The sequence below is a fragment of the Melopsittacus undulatus genome, chromosome 1 (genome assembly GCF_012275295.1).
Source record: "Melopsittacus undulatus isolate bMelUnd1 chromosome 1, bMelUnd1.mat.Z, whole genome shotgun sequence".
Lineage (NCBI taxonomy): Eukaryota > Metazoa > Chordata > Aves > Psittaciformes > Psittaculidae > Melopsittacus > Melopsittacus undulatus.
The window spans coordinates 83,730,514-83,753,084 of record NC_047527.1 but is presented as its reverse complement, the minus strand read 5'-3'; the positions used below and the strand labels follow the sequence as shown (position 1 = coordinate 83,753,084).

Below are 22,571 nucleotides of genomic sequence, written 5' to 3'. Positions count from 1 at the left end.
TGCACTGAATGTCAGGTGCGGACACATCATTTATGAGCAGGGATAGAGGCTGAATGTATGCTGCAACCTTAAGGGTTGTTTCTGCCCTGGTTGTGTCTATAGCTGGGCTGCTGTCACTGCTACAGCTCCCTTTGCTTCATGGGTCCCTTTTGAACCCTGCAGTATGTAGAGAAGGACCAGCAAGCATGCAGTGAAGTGTGCTTTTAGGCTGTTCATGAGACAGCTGTTCATTTTTAATTTGGTGCCTTTGCCAAATGTCATTCAATCATTTTGGTAGGTTGGCTTGCATGACTAGAGTGTCTTTGTGCCATACATTGTGCAGTTTTGATAGTCACTGTGGTCAAACACCTTCCTCTGAGCAGAAGTAGTATGTTTAGGTGGCCTGCAAAGCAAAGGAGAAGGCTATGACAATAGGAAAATAATGATTTTGGGCATACCGGATGTTGGTGAGCTAGAAGCAGTGGATAGATAACTTCTAATGAGTGCTGTCTTGAAAGGATGGCCCAGATGTTTGTATGCTGTGTGAAGTTTTCTCCTGGGCAGATGTTTTTCTTGAGTATGCTTTGTCCAGGATTGGACCAAAACAGTCTCCACCCAGTTTTGTTTTCCTTCAGGCATTAAGGAAAACAGTTTTCTTTGCAGCATTTTTCTTTGCCCTTTTTCTCCTCTGGGACTAGAATTTCTGTCCACACTCTCCTTAACCCAACCATAACTCGCCGTAATTGTGCATATTTTGAACAAAGCATATGTGTAGGTGGTTTAGTTAAGAGAAGAAAGCATTAGCCTTTTCTCTTGACTTCTGCTTTCTCCTAAGTCAAAAGCTGAGGAAGAGATACTGTTCAAGATGTTCTTGCTCAGGAGTGGGCTCTTTAATGTCCAAGTCTTACAAGTCCTGGTATCTTCAGCCATATGTTTCCATCAGCTGCAGGTGAAGTTGCATAAGAGGAGGTACGCTCAGAGGTTTGGCGGGCAGCTCTGTTTCTAAAAGTGAGTAATTTGGGGTGGAGATGTTCTGCCTGGATGCTTTTAGTGTGTCTGTTCTCTCCACCTCTCTCATGCCTCTAGAAGATTTTCTGGGGTCCGATGGGAATGTGGAGCTGCAGGAGCTGCTTGCTCATCTCCTTGGTAGAGTGGCTGCAATCCGAGTGGTGAGGTTCGAAAGTTATTCCCTCTTGCTTCATTTCCTGCTCTGATGTTGGTTGGTATTTTGATGGCTTCAAGCTAACATGAGGGAAGGTAGCACACTAAAAAGCTGGGCTGCTATGGGAGGAAGTTTCTTCTGTTCTCAAAGCTGGTGTCCTTGCAAGGTGGTAAAATGGATTTGTGAGGTGTGGTTGCAATCCCTGTGAGTTACAGAGCTGCCATGGCTGAGCAGGTGGCAAGTAATGAAGGTGAGCAGCAGATCACAACAGCCTTCTGGCATCCTAAAAGAGCTGAAATCTTTGTGGTGTTTACTCTGAAAATATTCTCTCTGCCTTTCCAGAAGCGCGCTGTTTACATACACACAAACTTCAGGGTTTTGCAGTGTCTGCGCTTGCGTTTCTTGTGCTTTGAACACAGCTGGTAATGCTGATAGGAGTATTTCTATTGTACAAACACTTGCTGCTTAGAAGGTAGAAATTTGCTGAGAGTGGCACTGGAAGCCCAGCAATTCTCCCTTCAGCAAGGAAGCGAACTGCCGGCAGCCGAGCTGTGCTCGGCAATGCATGCATGTGTGCTCACAGCAGGACCGGGGATGCTGAAGTGCTGGTGTTAACTGGAATATTTAAATTCGTTAAGATTATTTTTTTTCCTAGCAATACTTTCCAAATGTAATTATTTAAAAGTATAAACCTCAATTATGCTATTTTACAGATGCTTGGGAGCCTGTTTTCTTCCTTTTGCCACAGTAGATCTGTTAACGTCAGTGACTACAGCTTGAAGTTGCTTGTCCAGGTATAACTTGTCTTCACTTTTGTGGGATTAAGGCTTGTATGGTACTCTTTGACCTGATTGTTGCAGAATTTTCTTTTGCTTACTGTACTGTTCTGTATGCCAGTTTCCCTGTAAATGTTATGAGAATGGGGAGTATGGGCCTGATGCCAAGGGTAAGTGGCTAAGAAATGTACATATCTTTTTATTTTGGAGCTCTTGTGATCTGTGCCTGGTGGTAATGAAGTGTAGGGTGGTAATGAAGTTTCACAGAAGAATGCCTTTTTTATCATTTGATTTCAAAGTGCTCTAACAGGGTCCATCCATAGCTCCAGGCATGGCAAGCAACACACCAGAGACAAGGTCCATCCACTGAGGCCCATCCAGGGACAAGGCTGGAGAACAACACTGCTGTGGCATCCTTGCAGCAGGGAGTGATGTCCCTGGGAGGGCTAAAACGAGGTCCTGTTTCTATTTTTTTTTGAGTGCCAGTCTAGTGCTCTAGCCATTCTGTTCTGTTGCTTATTCAGTGTTTCATTTTAGGAGGCCTGAAGGTATGCTGCTGTAGCTGAACAATGCCTCCTTCTTGAGATCACTGCATTTGCAGTATCTGGCTGTTCTGTGTGTGCAGAGCTGGGGACAGAAGTGCTTGTTAGCCTTTATGGTAGCTGAGGGATCACTTAGGCTCCCGATACATGGCTGTGCTCAGCCGACTGCTGCAGTGACGTGTCTAGTGTCGTCATTCTGACGAAATTTTAGAGAGACCTGGCAGTTTTGCACCCAGGGCTGTGCAACCTAAGGGCATATTTAAGCCAGAGAAGATGCTTGATGGGAGGCTGAGATGGTTATCTGCGTTACTGATGAGATGATTAATAGGCTGTGTTCATGGTTTTCATTAGAGACCTCTGGAAGATTGGAATCAAACCGAGGGTATATATATATGTGTGTATGTAATTTATGAGGTCTGCTGTGCAAACCTCTTAATATTCTTATTTGTCAACTTCTACACGGGGAAGTGGGGAAAGGAAGCTGGGAAATGCAAATTGTGTTGTGTACTCTCAAACAGAAACAAAGGTGGCTGTATCATGCTTTCCACAGAGGCTCAATGCTCCTGGGTGCTGATGTCACCGTGGATCATCAGCAGGGCCAGTGCAGGAAGAGTGCAGGGGGATCTGATTTTCATATCCTCTGATGTTAGTTTAGAATTGATATTTGGCTTCCTTTATATGGAAATATCTTTATAAGTGAAATATATCAAAGGACCAGGTTCTTGGTCCAAATCTGTTTTCAGTATTTGTTGCATGCTCAGCTGACTGAATGAGTTCAAACAGAAAATCATAGAATCATAGAATAGTTAGGGTTGGAAAGGACCTTAAGATCATCTAGTTCCAACCCCCCTGACATGGGCAGGAGCACTTCACACTAAACCATATCACCCAAGGCTTCATCCAACCTGGTCTTGAACACTGCCAGGGATGGAGCATTCACAGCCTCCCTGGGCAACATTTTCCCAAGCCAGAAAACTTCCAAGAAAAAAATTTATTCCACCTACTTTTTACATTTAAAAGCCAAATATTAAAAGATCCCTTCTCTACTTCCTTCTCTCATCCTCTTCTATGTTTCTCTTAGTGACAAAAGGTTGAAGGAAAAAAAAAGATTGTGTGTATTCTCACACATGCATGTATGGAGGAAAGCCCCAAATATATGGATATTGTTGACCTAGCACAAAGAGGCTGATGAAATGAGTGATTTATGGAAACTTACTTTCATGAAAAACGTGCATTTAGGAACTCGCAGTGACTTTGCAAGTTAATTCTACTTTGTATTCTAGGGGTACACAGACATAGCTTTGAATCTCCATTTTTTTGCCCTTGCTTATCCTTTTCGAACTACAGCACAGTTGCATTGACTTAAAACTAGTTTAGGGTATTGGACAGCCATGTCCAATTATTTCTCTGTTAGCTCACTAGCTTTTATTTAATATTTGTTAGTATCACAGGTGGTGGCAACTCTCATCTCCGAAGTGTGCAGTGCACTTCTTTGAGTGGCCTGACCTGCCTGCTGCTTAGCTGTCCCTGTTCAGGAGCCTCTCTTCTCCATTTTGTTCATAATGCATGGGTCTGAGTAAAAGCCAGCAACTGCATTCTGAGAAGCATTGGTATGATATGCTGCATACTCTCTAGATGTATCGGCTTCCCTCTTTTCCAAATCAGATTAAAGAGGGTAAGGTGCAGATTCTATTTGATTTCAGCATGGCTAGCTTATTCAGTAGAAGATTCGAGGAACACATGCAGTCATCTAGGTGGATGAAAACATCAACATTGTTTCAGTAACATCACACGTGACAGAAATTCTAACCTTCTGTGTGAAATAAATGTGTCTCTTCCCAGAGAATATCCTTGACAGTACTTTTAAAGCTATTGGGACATTGTGGGTTAAATGAATACCTCTGACCACATTACCTTTTAATTTGCTTTTCTTGACACTTTTCTGATTGCAGACAAGATATGAGGGCAAGAAGCAAAAGAAAAACAAAAGTCAGATATGGGAGCAGCTAGTGTGTTTGGGGTTTTGTTTGTTTTACTTCTTTAGTGCATCTTCTTGTCTGCATCTGGTTCCTGGCAGTGTTTTGTGACCTCCACTGGATTCCATCAGTGTTCTCCACTCGGAGTCCCCCAGAATAGGTAGAAAGCTACAAGCTTTCTACTGAAAGTGCTTAACTGCCCCAAAGGTGTGGCATCTAGCAGCAGCTCTTCCTCTTTTCTCCCATGTTGGTGAGCACTGTGGGGAATTGTTTAAACCATTTGAACTTTACTGCAAAATGAAAACAATAGAACCCAAAACCTTTAACATTTGGAGATGCTTACAAGGAGGACTGACCACTACTATTCCTCAGGACACTCCCGCATTCACTGCTGGCCTTATTTTAGTACATTTTAAAAGGTTTTGAAGATCAGCTTCACCTGGAGAGAAAGCTGTGGTTTGTTTTTTTAGTGCATTATTCTCATGTATCAGGATACATGCATTTAGGCTCTGAAGCTTGAATATTCTTGGAACATATTTGAAGTGAAACCTGGAGTCATTTATACATTAGTTGAAGAAGAAAATGTCTTAGGCCACTGCAAAAATCATAAACAGGAGAAATACAGGTTTTGTAATTCTTTAGTGCTGCATTAAGGAAACTGCTGAACATGTTTCCTTGGTAAGCAGCCAGTTTGTGAACTGCATTTTAGTACTATTTTTGTGAATGTCCTCAATTCATCAGCTCCTGTTCTAAGATTGATTGTTGGCACCTTACCTTCTGCAACCAAAAAGCGAGAAGAAAGAGGCTTGTAGGAGTAGCAATTTCAGGAGGTTGTTTGGAATCTCAAACTACTTATTAAGTTTGTTTGAATTATCGGGTGTTGTATTTGGTTCCTAGTATTTTGTTTCAGAAGTACATAATATATAAATTTGATTAAATAGTGCTCATACACTTCCCATCAGTCTTTTGGCTGGATTTTCTAGCTTCCCAAAGCAAAAAAACTCCAGGTATTGGCAAAATCTCTTCCTATGTATGTCTTTCCTATGAAAAGCTGGCGCAAAATAGTTATGTTCTATCAAAAGGAAAGGGTAGTAAGTGTGCTTCCCTTCCCAGATCTGTACAGGTCTCTGTGCTAATTTGAGAAGGCAAACACATGAATTAGCCATTCCTTCATCACAGTTCAAAAGTTTCTCCTTCACTGTGGCTTGGTTGCAACAGCACAGCCTGCTTAAAGATCTCACATCAGCAGAGGAAAGCAAAATGTAGCATCCACCTGTTCTTACCTGTTAAGAAAGGGTGCTTGGCATCCAGGAGGTACAAACACCATCCTGCAACCCCAGGAAAGCTTAGAGAAGCAGTGTCCTGAAGTCTACATTGCCAGCTTCCTAGGTCTTAAGAGTGCAGTGGCTGTTTGGAAGCAATGAAAATAGATGGCAATGTGCCCAGTGCAAAAAATTATTAACTCCACTGTATTCCTTTTTATAGTGAAATTGCATTTTCACATCTTCACTAGAGATATTTTAGCAGGATACAAACCCAGCAAAGCATTTATTTTCGTGGACATAGTGACTGGCACGGATGTGATGAAACTAGCTACTCTCTTGATGAAAACAACCTGTGCTGGTAATACTGCAGTTTTGCATCCTCTCTAAGGAAATTTGGCAGTTAAGCTGTAGTGGATGTACATAGTATTTTTTTATGCTCCAGGTTGACACTGCAGTGCAGGAAAAGGTAAGTTGGACAGGCATAGCTTTAGCATAGTTACGTGACCGTGATTTTGGAGTAAACCGTGGGATTAATAACTAGATAATAGAGTATTATTTGATGGCAACTTGATTTCACTTTTTACTGACTTAGAAATGTGAACACTTAAGATTTGAGTCATATTTTTAAAGGTATTTTAATAGGTCTTTGAAAATTATGGGTGCATTTCACTGCATTCAACTTAATATGCATGTAAAAGTTTGAGAGCACTAAGGGTGTTTGTGCTTGTGAATTGGGCAGTTAGTGGCTTGGCTGCCTGCATTTTGTGTTTGCATGCAAAATAATTTGCCCTAGCAGTAAACCATTCTGTGTGCATACAGCTTTTGTTATAAGTAATCTTCACGCAAACAAATTGGATCTGGGAAAAGTAGGAGGCCGTGTAGGTAAGACTGGCTACTTGCTGGAGGCTGCTAGATTGCGTCTTGTCTTAAAAGCAGAAGGGTTAAAAAAAGACTGAGTGGAGAGGTTGGGGGTGATCTGGTTATTATAGTTGGGATTCAGTCCACTTCAATTAATGCAGGGCGCTGTTGATGTTAGAGAATTATTCAGGGCTCTGTTTCAACTGGTCTCCAAAATGATTCAGTGTAAGAACTGACAGTGAGGTGATGTGAATCTTTTTTCTTAAGTAGACCTGTTTGACTAATTATGCTATGTTATGTGGCCTAGTATTAGTTAAGCATGCCCAGAGTTACTGCTAAGAGTTCAACCTTTAATTTTCTGCCAGAAGCAACTTCCTTTCAAGATTCAGAGATGTACAGCAGTTGTCATTAGAGATTGTTATATATTAAACCCCAAAGCGCTATAGAAATGATGGGGGCAGGAAAGACGCTGCAGAAAGTAGGAGGGAATTAATTATATGACAAGAGCCATACTGAACAAGTGGATGGCTTAGCACTCAGTGTCACAGGGAGAAGATTGATTGTATTGGTGTTTAGTAACTACTTTCACCAAATCTGTTTATGTGCATATAATGTACATATAAAAATTACTGCTGCTGTGGTTATGTATAATGGCTTATTATGCAGTTGTTTGAACAAGGCAACAGAGAAAGTAAGACTTCCAGACTCATATTTCTTTTGCTCATTACAAATATTCAGTTCCTCCCTCTCCATCCCCAGGCACTCGAAGAGTTGCTTGCACCTTATCTTGCTTGCGCCTTGCTTCCTGCCTGCTCTCTGTCCCTACCCCCCACCTCTTGTTCCCGCCCTAGCCTCCAGCTCCCATAGGGAGTCCGATGTCTTTTGTCCTGCTTTCTGCATCATCTCCATACTCTTCTTAATCTTCAGTAATCCACAAGTAAGGCACTTTTTTAGTTTCTCCTTAATTTCTGTAGCATAGCTTAGAAATACTAGTTTTTAAAATAATTATAAGGTTTTTGTCAAGTGTTTCTTTCCAGATACTGTGGAGGATGGGTAGAGACTTTGGGAAAAGAGTATTTCTACAAGGAAACTCTTCTTACAAATCTTGCCAACCTTTATGCGGCAGAAAAAAATCTTCTCTGCAAGTAGATGAAGGTTTCACTGAGGTTCAGACTCTTAGGTTTTATATATAGAAAGCTTGTGTCCACTAAGGAAAAGCCTTTATCTGTCATATACTGTTGACAGCTTAAAGTACAGAGGCAAAAATCATGTCTGGAAGTAGGAGGCTGGGTGCCTGTGAGAGGGCTCTGTCTACCACAACTGTGTCTTTGTACTGCCAGACCTGGGGCAATATGATCAGATTAGCCAGGACATGCAGTGGGATGTTTTTTGTGATTTCTTTCTTTTTTTTTTCCTGCTAATCGCAGGAAGACATGAGAACTACCTGACTGGTCACAAAATCTCCTGGGCAAACACATTTAACCAGCAAAAGGAGTTTGAAGCGATGCTGTCTTGTACGCTAGTGCTACCTGTGAATGTGTGTTGGGTGCCTTAAGACCAGCTTTGCTTTTCTGTGACACACTGGCCATGTGTCAGCAAAGGCTGCAGGGTGGCATTGGGGGTCTGTTTATCCCAGCATAATGTTCAGCTTGGTGTTCTTCCCTAGAACAAGACTGGCTTGTTTTTCTAGTTGGATTTTGATCCAGAAGAAGTAACCCCCATCATCAGTGAACCACTGGGTGGGTGTGTGTCGCACATGACACATCCCAAGAGCACTGCACGCCCAGCTTAGCAGTGGTGGCCAGTGTTGAGGCCAAAGCAGTTCTTTCCCTTTGAACTGTGCCTGACGTTGCTGCAGCCTAAGCTAAACTTAAGCCTCTTGAATACTGACTTAGCTAACTTGTTCTCTGGGACTATTTAGTCTTCCCAGTCAAGGCAATCATCGCTTCATTCCCCCTCTCCAAAGACAGTTGTTACTAGCTGCTTTTTTCTTTTTTTTCCCCCAGGATTAACAACTCTCAGTGGCACCTCCGGTAATGTTTCATTGCCATGCAAAAGGAGGAAAGCACTTTGTCAGCAGCCTACTTCAGGCAGAGAAATTTATATCTGTGAGAAGCATATGTACAGAGCAGCAATTACTCAGATCATCAATATTTATACAGCAGATAATAGTCATCATGGACAAGATGAATATTGTCACAACAGCAGTAGCTGTTTGGGGGGGGGAATGTAAAATATAATTGCTGGGTTTCTTTAAACAGGGTAATTATTTAACTTTCAAGTGATTGGTGAAGATAGCTTAAAGTCTGAATTAGATGTTCAATGGGAGTTCATCTGCTTCTAGGAAGTAAAGGAAATGCCCCTCCTCTCTACCCTCATATCACATGGTGAAAGCTGCCTGGGATGTCATCCTTTACTCTACTGGCTTTTGCTGAAGGCAATGCTGGTGCCAGCTGCTGAATGAGGAATCATAAGTGATAACAAACAAATCAACCAACAAGAATAAGCAGCTTTGTTTGCAAACAAATTTTTTTGTTAGGTCTGCTGTGGATGGACATGTGTTTGTGTTGAGATGGTGGTATGGCTGTGCATGCTTTGATTTTAAAAGTCATACCTCGGTGCTGGTGGAAGGTGGCCATCCTTTGCATGTGCTTTTTCCCAGAGCTTTCCAGCATCCTACCAGCTAGCTGAAATGACACTGGTTGCCTTGGTGGTGCCTGGCTGGACAGACAGCCCAGTGAGTCCCTGTCCTGGCTTCTGCTTGACAGATGTCTGGAGGGACAGGGTTATGGCTTCCTGTTTGTGCAGGAGATGCAGCTCCAGATTTCTACAAAGAGAACACCTCCTTCCACCCACCTTTTTTAACCTTATATTTTGGTGTGATTATTTGGAGACTTACCTTCACTGGCAAGAAAGTCTGCTGGGTTGCCCTGTTTTTGAGAAGTATTGAACTGAGAGCTACCTGTGTGTGAGATCTGTTTGCTACAAATAATTTACTTGCTGACTTTTGTCTCCTGCTTGTGTAATGCCTCTGCATAGTTCCATTCTTTCTTTGTACTGACCTACTCTTCAGACATTACTATCTGAGTACTTGAACTCTTGCACCCGCTGGACTTCTGTCAGTTGAGGGGAAACAGTGTCTAGCAGCATGCAGAACTTGATGTTCAGTTTAGCTCAGTTGGGTTGGCTGTCATTTACAATCTCACAGCCCATAGTTTTCAAAACATCCAAGCAACTCAAGAACATTTTCAACTGAGTAAAGCCACAGAAGACCTATGAAACTTGCAGGCACTGTATTTTATGGGAAATTCTATTCAAATAATGAAGCTTCTTGTGTGGTGTCAGGAGAAAAATTGACCTAAGAGTAAGATTTGCAAAAGCCTACATCCCAAATGATGGGCTGGCTACACAAGGGAGAATGAAGAGGAGGTCTTTTATGCTGGCAGCCCTCTTCCAGGAAAATGTCATAAACTGCTCCTTTTTATTCTTTTCTGGAGTTGGGTACCTTTTGCTGAGATGTAAGGAGTGGAGGAGATAGTGGCTTCTCTCTCTGAGTTAGGTCTGATACTCAGCCTGAACGCAGTGGAGACTCAGCTCCCACCTTTGTTTGGCAGCATTTGATAGGGGATCTTTTTCTCTTCAGGTAAACCCATTAGTTTGCATGGATTCTAGCCCTTTTTCAAATAAATTTTTAATATAAAATAATTAAATATTCATTGGAGCAGGGGCAGGAATCCAGGTCTCTGCCTTTCCCTCATACTTGCTTTTCCTTTCTGACCTCAATATTGAATTGCACACTTCAAAGTGGAATGGGGTCAGCAGGAGGCATTGGAAGAGCTCTGCTGAGCTGTTGAAATTGCTGGTACTTAAAACTTTCATCCAGGAGAAAGGGGAAAAAAAATCATTTTGTCAGATTCACCCTTAGTGAATGAAAGTTTCCTTCTGCCATGAGCATACCCAGGTGTCTTTGAATTGAATATGCCACTGGTGTGTGGCTTGGGGAAGTTTGACTCTTGCATGCACATTAATTTGGATAGAAACCTTGTTTGAAGCTAAATTTAGGCCATATTAGATCTTCTTAGTGCAGGTAAAGTTGAGATGTCCAGTAATGGCAGTATTAACATTTCTGATGCTTGTCTTCAGTGCAAAACTCTTCATAGAGATGCTTTCTAAATTGCAGACCACACACCCAGCATTGAAGCTATGCATTTTAAAACTTTTTGAAAATAGTACCTCCATTTTTTTTACTGATGGTGGCGTAATCTTTGCTCAGAATTTAAGCTTGCAGTCAACACACTTACTTACTCAGTTACCTTCCCCAGGTCACTTTGAGGCAGCCACTGTTGAGCCTATTGGGGAGCTATCTGCAAAAGTGTTAATTCAAACATTTGCTTATGCCTGAGATTCTGCCTTGATGAAAGTAAGTACTATACAATTCTTTGAAGAGATCACTGCAGTTCATAAGCCAGCCCCTTAGGTAGGTGAGCTAGCCCTGTGAAAGACCCATGCTTGACACATTCATTGCTCATTCAGTTATATTGCAGCAGAGAATAGTTTTTTGTCAGAGTAAGGAGAAGAACAAGGGGCCATTGAAGGGGGCAGGTAAGCAGCACTGCTGCTGTTCCAGATTATTGAATTGTGTTGAAATAATGAGTTTTTTTCATCAGCCTACATTGTTTCTACCTAACTCTGAATCTTTCTTCATTGCAATAACTTGCACAGGGATCTGGAGATTATGAGGCTGCTTCCCTTCATGTTTAACGGAGTACCATGTTTTGGCTGTCTTGTACCATTGCAAAGCACAGGCTCACTTATATTCTAGTTTGAGGATGAGATGTTTGCAGTTTGAGGAAATGGGGTGCTTGCAGCATTGGAAATCACGTGCCCCTCTAATTCTATTTCACTTCAGTGTCAAGCACTGGGGCACTGATGTGAAGACTGTAGATAACGTTTTTTCTGTCACACTGATGCATCCTAGCTAAAGCCTAAAGGGGTTTTGAAAAATAAGGGTTTAAAGATCATTCCTGTGTACTAGTTTTCTTTTAAACTAAAAATGGAAAGAATTGTGTGGTGAAGGATGGAGTTGATGATATGTTGGTATGAAGGCTCAAGAAGGTTCTTGGAGCAGAAAGATAATTCCTCTTTAGCTTTTAAACAGTAAAAGGCTGAATGTTTACCTCTGGCTGGTTTTACAGCTGTTTTGAAGACTTATCCTACATTACCTTCTGGAAGTTTTCCCTGCATCCTAATTTTGTCAAAGTTTATTGGTTTATTTTATGGAGGGGAAAAAAGCCCACCCAAATCTTATTTCACTTAAAAAAAAAAAGACTGAAGGGTTAGGTTTAGGAATGCTAGCACCATCTCTCATAGGAACTGTAATTAGCATACTTTGTTTTCCCATTCTTCCCTTGGGGCTTGGCTTTATGGCTGGTTTCCACCTCCTGTTTTCATGTTGAGTTGCCATTGTGGTTATGGGAGATGTAATCTAGCTAGGAAACCCAGTCCTTGTTGAAGATGGGAACATGGGTTATCCCATACTCAAGTACCTTGAGCTGCTATAAGCAACATTTCATGGTCCTGAAAATAAGATACCAACTTTCAGTATTTAGTAGAAAGGCTGCACCTCTCTCAGTACAGGTGACATAGCTGTTCGTTTCACTTTATTCACAAGGTGTTCCTCTTAAACCCTAAATTTCCATCAAAACTCACTTGAATTTTATTTTAAATCAGTATCTTGGCTTTTGTTTTGATACAAGGAGGCACAAAAGCACAAGATGTAATCAGTTCTAAGTAATGATAAGTTTGATGGCTTTGTAATGGTGCCTGAAGGTAGTTGACATAGTTTCAGGTCCTCAGAACCTTAGTGCAAAAGGTGTGAGAAAAGCAGAATGGAAAAACAGGACGAGGGGATGGGGAGTATCTGGGACTAGCTGATGGCCAGGATGAGAGCACTTAAACTAACTGGTAAGTAGGACAGGATGATTGCTATGTCTGTAGTGTTAATTAAGCTGGGAAAAGTAGACAACCCTTAAAGACCACCATCACATTTTTGTATGAATGCGGGAAACTTTCTGGAAAATGATGTAATATGCCCGGTGATCATCTAAGGATGGCCTCTAGAGCAGTACGGGGACACACGTTAGGAGGAGCTATCCCCCGTGTCTCCCGGTGCCACAATAAAGAATACTTGCTTGTCAACTTGAAATTCTGTTGGCGAGTTTGTTCCTGGAGTTTTCTCCAAACCAGTTTCCAAGCACAAAATACCTTTTTTAAATTTTTTTTTTATTTTATTTTTTTTATTTTGTTAGGGTTGTGCCCTGCAGTAATAAGTGTGATACATGGATACTGGAATTTGTTGTAAGTTCAAAGCACGGCAAGTAGGAGATGGTGATTTGATTTGCCTGAGGAGACTTCTCTTGCTGGTCTGGCATAAATATTTCTGAAATGTGGATGGAGCTAGACTGGGAATGGGAATAAGGTACTCTTCAAACTTCAGATTTTACTATCTGAAGTAGATTCCATTTCTTATAAAATAGCAATCAACAGAAATGCTGGAACTGTGTTAATTGAACAGACTGATCTATAGTCTGACTGTGGAGTAGGAAATGTCAGTCTATTTAGTTTAAGCGTGTCTAGAAGACAGAATTTGGTCAGTAATAGCAAATCGGTGAGAATTCAGTGAAGTTGCATTGCTCCCAAATTTGCTTTTAATAAGCAGTGAGCTATTTACAAGGACACTTTTGCTACTGTTATGATTGGCTAATTAGCACCTCCCCTTCAGAAAACCTCCCTGACTCTCCTGAAAGCCTTGAAGTGTACAGAAACTTGTTATTTTTTATTCTCTCAATTTCACAGTGTCTTCTGCCTTTCATCTTGCAGCCTCTTGCCAGCTGCCGCTCTCCCTGTTTGTATGATTTCCACAGAAAACACAAGTAATAGCAGCTGAAAGGGAATTTTCAAATAGAGCAGGATATCTAGGGCACGTCATGGTGATTGTGAGGTGGTCTTAAAAATCTTCGGTTGCCTGTTTTGAAGGTTTTTTTCAGAATGTTTTGAGATTTAGCCTCCCTCTTCTTTATCTAAAGTTTTGGAAGAGCAGCAAGGCTTTCTTCTTAAACACAGCACCCATATGTTGGCATCTGGGGAAAGCAAGACTGGTTGTGAGATGACCAGTTCTCCACCGGAAGGATTTTTGGGCAAGTCTGGTCCAAATCAGCTCTTGAGAACAGTTACTGTGAAAGAGGCTTTACCCAGCTCAGTAGAGCTGTTTCACATGGAGGGGTCACTGGCACAAAGAAAGGCTGGTTTTCACAGATTTAAAGAAATAAGGCTTTAAAGAAATTGCTTATTCACCTGAAAAAGTCCTTGTGATATATATATATATATATATATATATATATATAAACCCATATATAAATTTATAATTATTTTCATACAGAAATCAGTTCATGTTATCATACTGGTGCTCCCGAACATCCTTGCAAAAAGTGAAAAGTAAGTGAAAAGGATTTAGGTGAGGACGTGCATTTTAAGAGGACATAGTGCCCACGTTTGAAAATAGTTTAGGGGAAAAACTTACACTGACTTACCTCTTAGAAGACTGGTATACAGTCCAGATCTCTTCTGATACAGCCACATCCCTGACACAAGAAGGCAAGAGCTAAGCGGTGCTCATGGTTTCACTTTGATAATGAAGAGTTTTTAAAGAAAGGTTACAACTTTGTGACATGTTTGCTTTTTTCCTTATGTCCGCTTGTTTGGAATGAGCATGGCTCAAAAATGAGTGGTGGTGTTTGATGAAGGACAACAGAAACAACCCCACAACTGCAGGAACTTTACAGTTGTAGTCCTTGGAGGAGCTACAGCAAAAAAACCTTCATATTTTGAGGGACCTAATCTTTTCTGGTGTTACAGGGTTACCTTCCTGTGCTCCTCCTTCCTCTGCTGGCTGAAACTCCTCTATGTGGTCCATTGGAAAAACTCTTTATCTTTTTATGCTAATGGGTGGTTATGAAACAAGAACAAAGCAAACAAACAAAAAATAAAAATAATTCACTGGCAATTTAATGAACTGATAAGAATCTACAGCTTTGTCCTTTAATAAGATTATAAACCTGTTGCCTTTTCAATTATGAGAGACACAGAGGTGACTGTAAGCCCTACATGTGCAATTTTAAATCAGGATATCATGCTGAGTTGGATTTTTTCAATTCACTCCTTCAAAGGTCTCATTTTCTAGCAGTTATTTCTTTTGTGTATTTTTAGACAATATACAATAGCATTTTTCCATCAGCAAAGGCCTGTGCATTTCAGTGACCTTTACTGCTTGCTTTAGAGGGGTTATGCAATCAGACATAAGGGAGTGAAAATATTTAATGATTTTTTTTTCTTAAAAGGTCTTATGCCTCTATTCTTGTGGTTATAGTACTCACATTTAAGCAGCTGTGTTTTGCACCTGCATACTTAAATGCACTTGCATACTTACTTTGAGGAGCCTGAAAGTCTACTTCCAAAATCTGACCTGATTTGCAAAAATTGAGCTAAAAAAAGAATATAGTGGATAGAATGCTCGTCTTTAAAGCAAGAAGCTTTTGTTCTAATGTTCCTTTCCTCTTTGATCCCTCACCTCCACTAAATATGGATATTTTCTTCTAAATTTAAATTCAGAACTTAAAAAAGGGAATGATCCCTTTCATATCTGTTGACTAGTCAGTGATGGAGAACTTGGCGTTCCTTTCTGAACTCACAACGCACTTGCCTACATTTTGTTGCGTCGGAACTTTAAAGCTCTCAACAGTCCACACTAACTGAAGTCTTTTGTATCAAGAGAGATTGCTTATAAGAGAAAATGACTCCTTGTACCTAATAGTGAGGAGAACACTAGAGGCTGGGCACCCCTTAGTTCAGCTTCCTGATCAAGTGTGTAGAGTATCCGGAGAGCACCTATGCATCTGTTCAGGGAAATACATGGTAACAGGAGATCCAAATAAATTCTTACAGCAACAACTGTGCAACTTGCTGACTTGGAAATACTTCTGATGTCTCATGATAATTATGAGACAGTTACATGCTTCATTGCTGCTCAGTATTGAGACTGGTATGGGTTACAGTTATGCTCATGACTTGCTTTTCCATAAGTGAATACTTTGTGAACCAAATCCACATTGGGATAGCAGCTAGGAAGACAGAATAAGCAAGAACATTCATTGCCTCATTCTTCCTTTCCATGCCATCAGCCCATCTTTGTGTATTAAAAGATAACTTGCTTTAAAACCATGTGTTGAGCAAATTTGTGCAGTGCATATAGTACATAAACCTTGAGCTGAAGTGTGCTTTTTTCAGTAGGTGAGGTCAGTGAACCATCAAGATAAAAGGTATGTATTTATGCTTGTGAAGAAATGAGTTTGGAATGTGGCATTGATTGTGGACCCCCTTCTGCAAGAAGGGCACATTACTTTGCCTGACTTTATTTGGTCAGTGTGTTGCTCCTGTCCACAGAGACAACCTTAAACTTTTCCACTTTTCTGTCTTAATATTTGGGGTCAATTTGGGGGCAGGGGAAATGCCAGCGGTCCACTGACATATACAAGAGGGGAAAGGAAATTGCTTTCTAACAGATCTTTTCTGCTATTTCCACATGAGCAGATGGATCCCATGGTACATGTTTGCCTTTAAGGAGAGTTTAAGCAGGAAATACTTACACTTTTTTTGCAAGAAGACTGGTTATTTTCTGTATTTGTGCAGCTTTTAGGTAATTCATAGAGACTTTGGGTAAAAATGCAGGCTTTTTTTCCACATAGTTGTATGACCTTCAGTGTTTTAAACTCTCACCTTTTCCAGGGTAGAGAGATGTGGGAATTGCATCTTTGTCAACTGAGCCAGTCCATTAGCTCTCTAAATGCTGACTGCTATGCTTGATGCCTAGAGTTGAAGAAAGAAACTGGCTTCCAGAGTTTTTATTTAAAATGTTATTTTCCAAGGTAACAGCACAGTCTTCCTAAGTTTAAGGAAGATCTTCCTATTTCCACCAAATTGAAGTGTTTTTAAAGGGCCTCATTTTGAAGACTGAAGGATTGGGAGGGTTTCTAGCAACAACAAAACAAGCAATTGCTCTTACAGTTGGATGAGATACGCAAAGACCAGGTGAATTACAGCCCTTTGAGGGGGCTGAGGAGACTGTAAGATAGAGGCTTTCCTGACGATCATGTTTAACTGGAAGAAGTGCTGGTTTGACTGACTTGGCTGTGGGAGGAGTGTGAGTGTTGGGGCAAGGCAGAAGGCTCAGGGAAGGGTGGGAGTGCAACATGCCTCAAGAAACTGTCTGTAGTGACACTTCCTAACCTTGAAGGTACACATTGTAGCTGTTATGTATGTGTAGAGCATACCTGAAAATAAACAGAAGGGAAACTGGTTTCCTAATCATTAAAGTATGTTTGTAGTTGTTGGTGCTGTCTTTAAGCAATAAAGGCCAGCCTTATTTTAGCTATATCCCAGCTTGCTTGTTTGGAGGAGTGCAGGAGAGTGGTGGGAGGCAGCAAGGCACTGCCACCTCTCCATGCACAACATGGGAAACAACTCCAGCTATCCTGTGGGAGCTCTGCCCTCAGTCAGGGAGCAAGTAATGAGCTCAGTGCTTTTGGTATGCTGGTACTCTCCTTTAGACATGACCATGCAAAGTGCAGCTCTCCCTGCTGATGCATCCCATCCAGCACCAGGATAATCTTATGGTGCTACAAGCTTGTACTGGCAGCATTTGTCCCTGCTGATTGGGAGTAGGAAAGTGGAAATGGTCATCCTACCTAAACCAAACCTCCTGAAGGGTGCTAAAGCAAGCTAGTGGGACAACCAAGCCGAACTGGCTTTCTTCCTCCTGCAAGCCTTGGTGCTTAACGCTTTATATTCTGGAGTGCCACCTGCTGGCACTTGCTCTCTTCACTTGCTCTTTTCTAGAGGCAGCTGCTCTAGAAGATGAGAGCTCAGACCAAAGAGCGTGGATGTCAGTAATAATAACAGCACTAATTGTTTATATTGATCATTACATTATTTTCTTAATTGTCATACCCCTTGAGAACCCTGTTTATTGGCAAAGACCTCACTCTGTCAGGTAGGTGCTGCAAACTGAGTGTGAAAGAAACTGGCAGAGCCTTCACTGCTTAAAATATACAGGAGTGCTTTAAAGAATAGAAAACGATTTTCTAATCCATGCTGTTATTTGGCAAAGCATGAATAATTATTTTCTCAGTATCTTGATTTAGTAAGATATTTTGATCACTTCTGTCATTAGCAAAAAAACAAAGCAGTAATCAGGAAGGTGAAAGACACCTGAAAGTGAAGTCACTTAGGCAAAGTTAGGGTAACACTGCCTCAACTCTAAAAAGTAACAATGATGTCAGTAAACTAAAGAATTGTGAAAACCTTCTGTCTGGAAAGCAAGGGATGTTGTAGTTTGTAGCACAATGCAAATCTGAGTCCAGAGCTGAGTTTTTTGCCAAGTCAAGAACTTGTTTTGGCAGTAGGAAGGAGGTGTTTTTTTTAAATCTGTTTTGTAGCATTTTCTGTCTGTGGGCCAAATCCTCTATGGGTATAAGTCAGTGTGGTTTCTTTGGCATCTGTCTGGTTTGTGCATTGATGTTTCCTGTGTTCAGTGCACCACTGTAAGTAATACTAAAATAATGGAATAAAGTCCTCAACTGAGTGGAATCTGGTCAAATCCTACATAGAGGCATTAAGCTGTGTGCATGCTCACCATGTCTTAGATTGTCTCTTTCAATGCAATACTTTCTAGAGTAGCAAAATATATTTTGGGCCTTTCCTCGTTTCTTTTAGCTGTCCCTAAGGCAACTCTTTGGTTCCTTGCTGCTATTGCAGGGGGGTTGGACTAGATGATCTTTTGAGGTCCCTTCCAACCCTTGGGATTCTGTGATTCTGTGAGATGGTACATGGAATAGAATCATAGAATCATTTAGGTTGCAAAAAGACCTTTAATATCACTGTATCCAACTGTTAACCCAACACTACCAAGTCCACCACTAAACCATGTCCTGAAGTGCCACATCTATACATCTTTTAAATACTTCCAGGGATGATGACTCAACCACTTCCCTGGGCAGCCTGTTCCAGTGCTTGACAACCCTTCTGAGGAAGAAATTTTTCCTAATATCCAATCTAAACCTCCCTTGGTGCAGCTTGAGGCTATTTTTTCTTGTCCTATCACATGTTACTTGGGAGAAGAGACTGATCCCCACCTTGCTATTGCCTCATTTCAGGTAGCTGTAGAGAGTAATAAGGTCTCCTCTGAGCCTCCTTTTCTCCCCAGTTCCCTCAAGCCACTCCTCACAGGATTTGTGCTCTAGACCCTTCACCATCTCCATTACTCTCCTTTGGACACACTGCAGCACCTCAGGGTCTTCTTGGTAGTGAGGGGCCCAAAACTGGATGCAGTACTGGAGATTAAATACTCTGGAGACCACTGGGATGAGTGTGAATTTTTTTAGAAAGCCCTGAACCGCTGCCCTTTCGAAGTAAGTTCCTTTAGCACCTTTATAAGAATAGCCTGTAAAACCCAGCAATTCTGTCAACTACATAGTCCTCTTCAGGCTTCAATCACATAATGAAATATGACTTGTCTGTTCAAAATGCCCATGTTGTGATTTCTTCTAGGGGAAAATACAATGGTGTATTGCTAGGCTTAAGCCTTCTGCATTCATCAGTAGAGCGATATGAGCTAGAGATACTTCTGGCTCACTGAGTAACTGACCACAGCAGAAGAAAAATTGTTCCAGTACAAAAAGCTTTGTCTTTTGTGTTACCTTTATATAAATTTATTCTGAAAGAAAATAGATTGAAATGAAAATTGAAATGAGCTGACATTTTAATGGAAATGACCATTTTTGCCTGAAGAGAAAGTATTTGTTTAATTTGACCTGAAACTGCCAATGAATTTGTTCACCTCAAAACTATTTTTCTTCAGGTAGCTCTGTCACATGCAGGAATCACGAGATTGGCTTGCAAGACAGGCACTGAAATTTAGGGGTTCTACCTAACTGGGTAGGGTCTGGGGCTTCTGAAGTTCATGTTTTCAGGCTTTTCTTCAGAAAAATGGGGCTAGCAGCTTTCTTTTTACTGAGTACTGAATTGATTGTCCATAATCCTGTGAACATAGGACTCGCCATGGCCATATGCTATCAGGACAGCGATGAAGCCTTGAGCATTAGCAGTATTATGGTAGTTATCTTTTCTAAGTTTGTTCTGCCTTTACATTGCAAGGACTACAGAACTAGGTCCAAAATTAACAGGTAAGGCAGTTTGCTTTATTTTGATTATTTTGCTCTATAGCACAGCCCTTTCTGAGCATTTGCACTTCTTCATACAGCAAAAGTTCTTTATACTCTTACTTAGGTGCTGCTAAATGGGAGGGTATTTTCACACAAGGAGGTTCCAAAAGCAGACAGACTTCGGCTGGAATATGGCGGGTGACATCTGGCCTGAACTTTGGGACTCGCTGTAAAGAATGAAATACAACCAGACAGAGCTTGGCAGGTCTGATAAACTTCTTGCAGCTACATAATGTGAGTGGCTCTTAGAATTGAATACTATTTCTGTGAACGAAAGCAACAGTAGATTTCATATAATATGGGCAAGAATAGTTTATCTTCCTGTGCCTGAGCATTTGAGCATCCCGTTGAAGTCCCCATCACAGTGTGGCTGCCAGAGCAGAGAGGCTAGCAGCTCTGCAGCTTTGAGCTCTGTCTCCCAGATCTGTAATTTATCTAAGCCCACTGGAGGGTTGTGGTGGTGCTAACCTAAGTTATGGTTGTTGCCCTGCGTCGCTTAGCTGTGAGGCTACTTTTGTTGGCAAATGGTGCCGGTTCATACAAGGGAGAGACTTGATGCAAAGCCCCTCACTCTGTTCTAGGCTTCATTCTATAACTCCATCCATGGGAAGCTTCTTGTTTCTCTCATGGGCATGAAGGAGAGGGCTGAGAGCCTTTTGTGGTGTCAGTTTGTTGTCTCAGCACTAGTCTGACATTCTGCCTGGTGGTACTGCGACACCAAGTTGTGACGTGCAGCTGGCGGGGTAGGTTGATGTGCAACCAGTTGGTTTAATTGCGGTTGTTTTGGGAACATTGTGTTGTTCCCTCAGATTGTATGTTTTCAGGGTGGCACAAGGGAATTGAAGGCATCTGCACTTAGAGTTTACCTTGATCTGTCTGAGCTGCTGACACTGGATTCTTCATTGGTTGTGTTGAAGGATAGTATGTCAAGTATGTAAATGTGCAACTGACCTCAAGAGCATGTGTCATCCCATTAACTTTCATGGCTGATGTCAGACCATGCACTTCATAACTTGTCTGAACTGGAGCTTGTGGAGTGTTTATAGTCATGGGTAGAAACATGTGGTTTGGAAAAGTATTGGAAGAAATTTACCCAGTATAGCTTTTTTAATCTCTTTTGGAGGATTTTACTGGTGTAAAGACAGAAAGATAAATCATGAAATAGGTAATCATCAATATGTATGCAGTTCAGGCTTTGCCTAACTGCTTGTGATCCATTTTTGCAGTGAGAGTTGGACTGTTCCCAAAATTCAGGAAGAGAGGGTAGTATTAATGTTACTAGCTGGCAGAATGTTAGAGGGTGAATGATTAGTTTCCAATAAGAAAGGAGCTTTTGGATCAATTCCAGTTCCTTTTGGTGTAGTCTGCAAACCAGAATGACCAGTGCTGTGACCTGGAGTATCTGTTGTGCTTATCAGAGACTAAAAATGCATGAAGATCACAATTTGCCTGCATTAAGAAATGACATAGCAGTTGACCTTGAGGAGGCCTATTAGTTGGCTATCTTCTACTGTCTTGTGCAGATAAGCTCTTGGAAGTGGTTCTCCTACATTAGGACATCTGTTACACCTTTTCCCAAAAAGGGGACTTTACTCCATTGTAGTGCCTACTTAGCTGATTTCAGGAGAAAGCTAAAAATATGCAAAAGGCTCCCCTGCCCCATCTAATCTCCTTAAAACCTTATTCTACTTCTTATTGTCTATGAAGGGAGTTTCCTTACTGTTGTGTGGCTTCTAAGAAGGTAGTTTCCAATTTCTTAATCCCATCTATTTCAGTGTAAAAGGATGTGTTACTTTGCCTCCCTTAGGCTTATTGCACTATTTTTTGTTCTTATTCTGAAGCAAAAAAAAAAAAAATTAAAACCACCTCCAACCCCTTTCCACACACAAACAAAACAAACCCCAAACCATCACAGCCCTTGAGAGCAGCCATGTGCGGATAGCTGCTCAGTGATGTGGGTCACAGAATCATGTCCTCAGGAAGCTGTGCTGGATGAGTGTAGAGAGTGCAGAGTATGTTAGGCAGGTGGAGTGTATGAGACAGAAACGCAGAACAGAGTTGCAACAATTAAAACTCTCATTTGAAGGACTTCTGTTTCCCGAGGTAAGTCTGAAATTGAGTTTTCAGCTTTAGCATTGTATAGGCAGTTCATTAATGTGTGAGTATTGATTCCTTTCCTCCTCTGTTTGGGCCCATAGGCAGGTAGACCTTGACCTAGATTTATCAAAACCCACTCAATGGCCTTGGAAAGCTGTAGCAGTCTCTCCTGTAATTATAGACTGGTATCTTAATACATTAATTCAAGGTGATAACCATTCAATCACCCAGTGACCTGTATCGGTGAGAAAGGTCTGCATTTGAGCTTTATTTAAAATTACTTTTTTTTTCTTGGAATGGTGGATTTTGTAAGTAAAATACCAAATTCTTAGGGGAGGGAGGGAATGCTCTTTTAATTACGTTTCTCTTCAGGTATCAGGCAAATTCTGTCAATGGCAAATGAAAAACAAAGCTCTTGCAGAGCAGAATTTGTCACTTAAGTTATCAGGTGTTTCATGCCTCTCTCTCTGTCAGCATTTTGAATGCCACAGAATTTTGTCATGTGGTCATAAATGAATATCTCTTAGAAAGAAGTTACTCCATTGCATTGCATTTGAAAGCTGTAACTGAGAGTGAGTTTAA

The 22,571-nt window shown here is 41.2% G+C and overlaps 1 protein-coding gene across 5 annotated transcripts in view; it reads left to right on the top strand.

Annotated features, from left to right (window-relative positions):
- The window catches only part of RNF152 (ring finger protein 152), a 45,512-nt gene that overhangs the window by 10,754 nt on the left and 12,187 nt on the right, over positions 1-22,571 (top strand). The window contains exon 1 of one of the 5 annotated variants that reach the window (XM_005149941.3): positions 1,855-1,935. The exons of 3 other annotated variants lie outside the window; for them this stretch is intronic. The gene's annotated coding sequence lies outside the window, so the exon portion shown is untranslated. Of the gene's footprint in view, positions 1-1,854; positions 1,936-7,435; positions 7,496-22,571 lie in introns of those variants that run through there. One more of the 5 variants, XM_031049715.2, reaches the window with a different exon arrangement.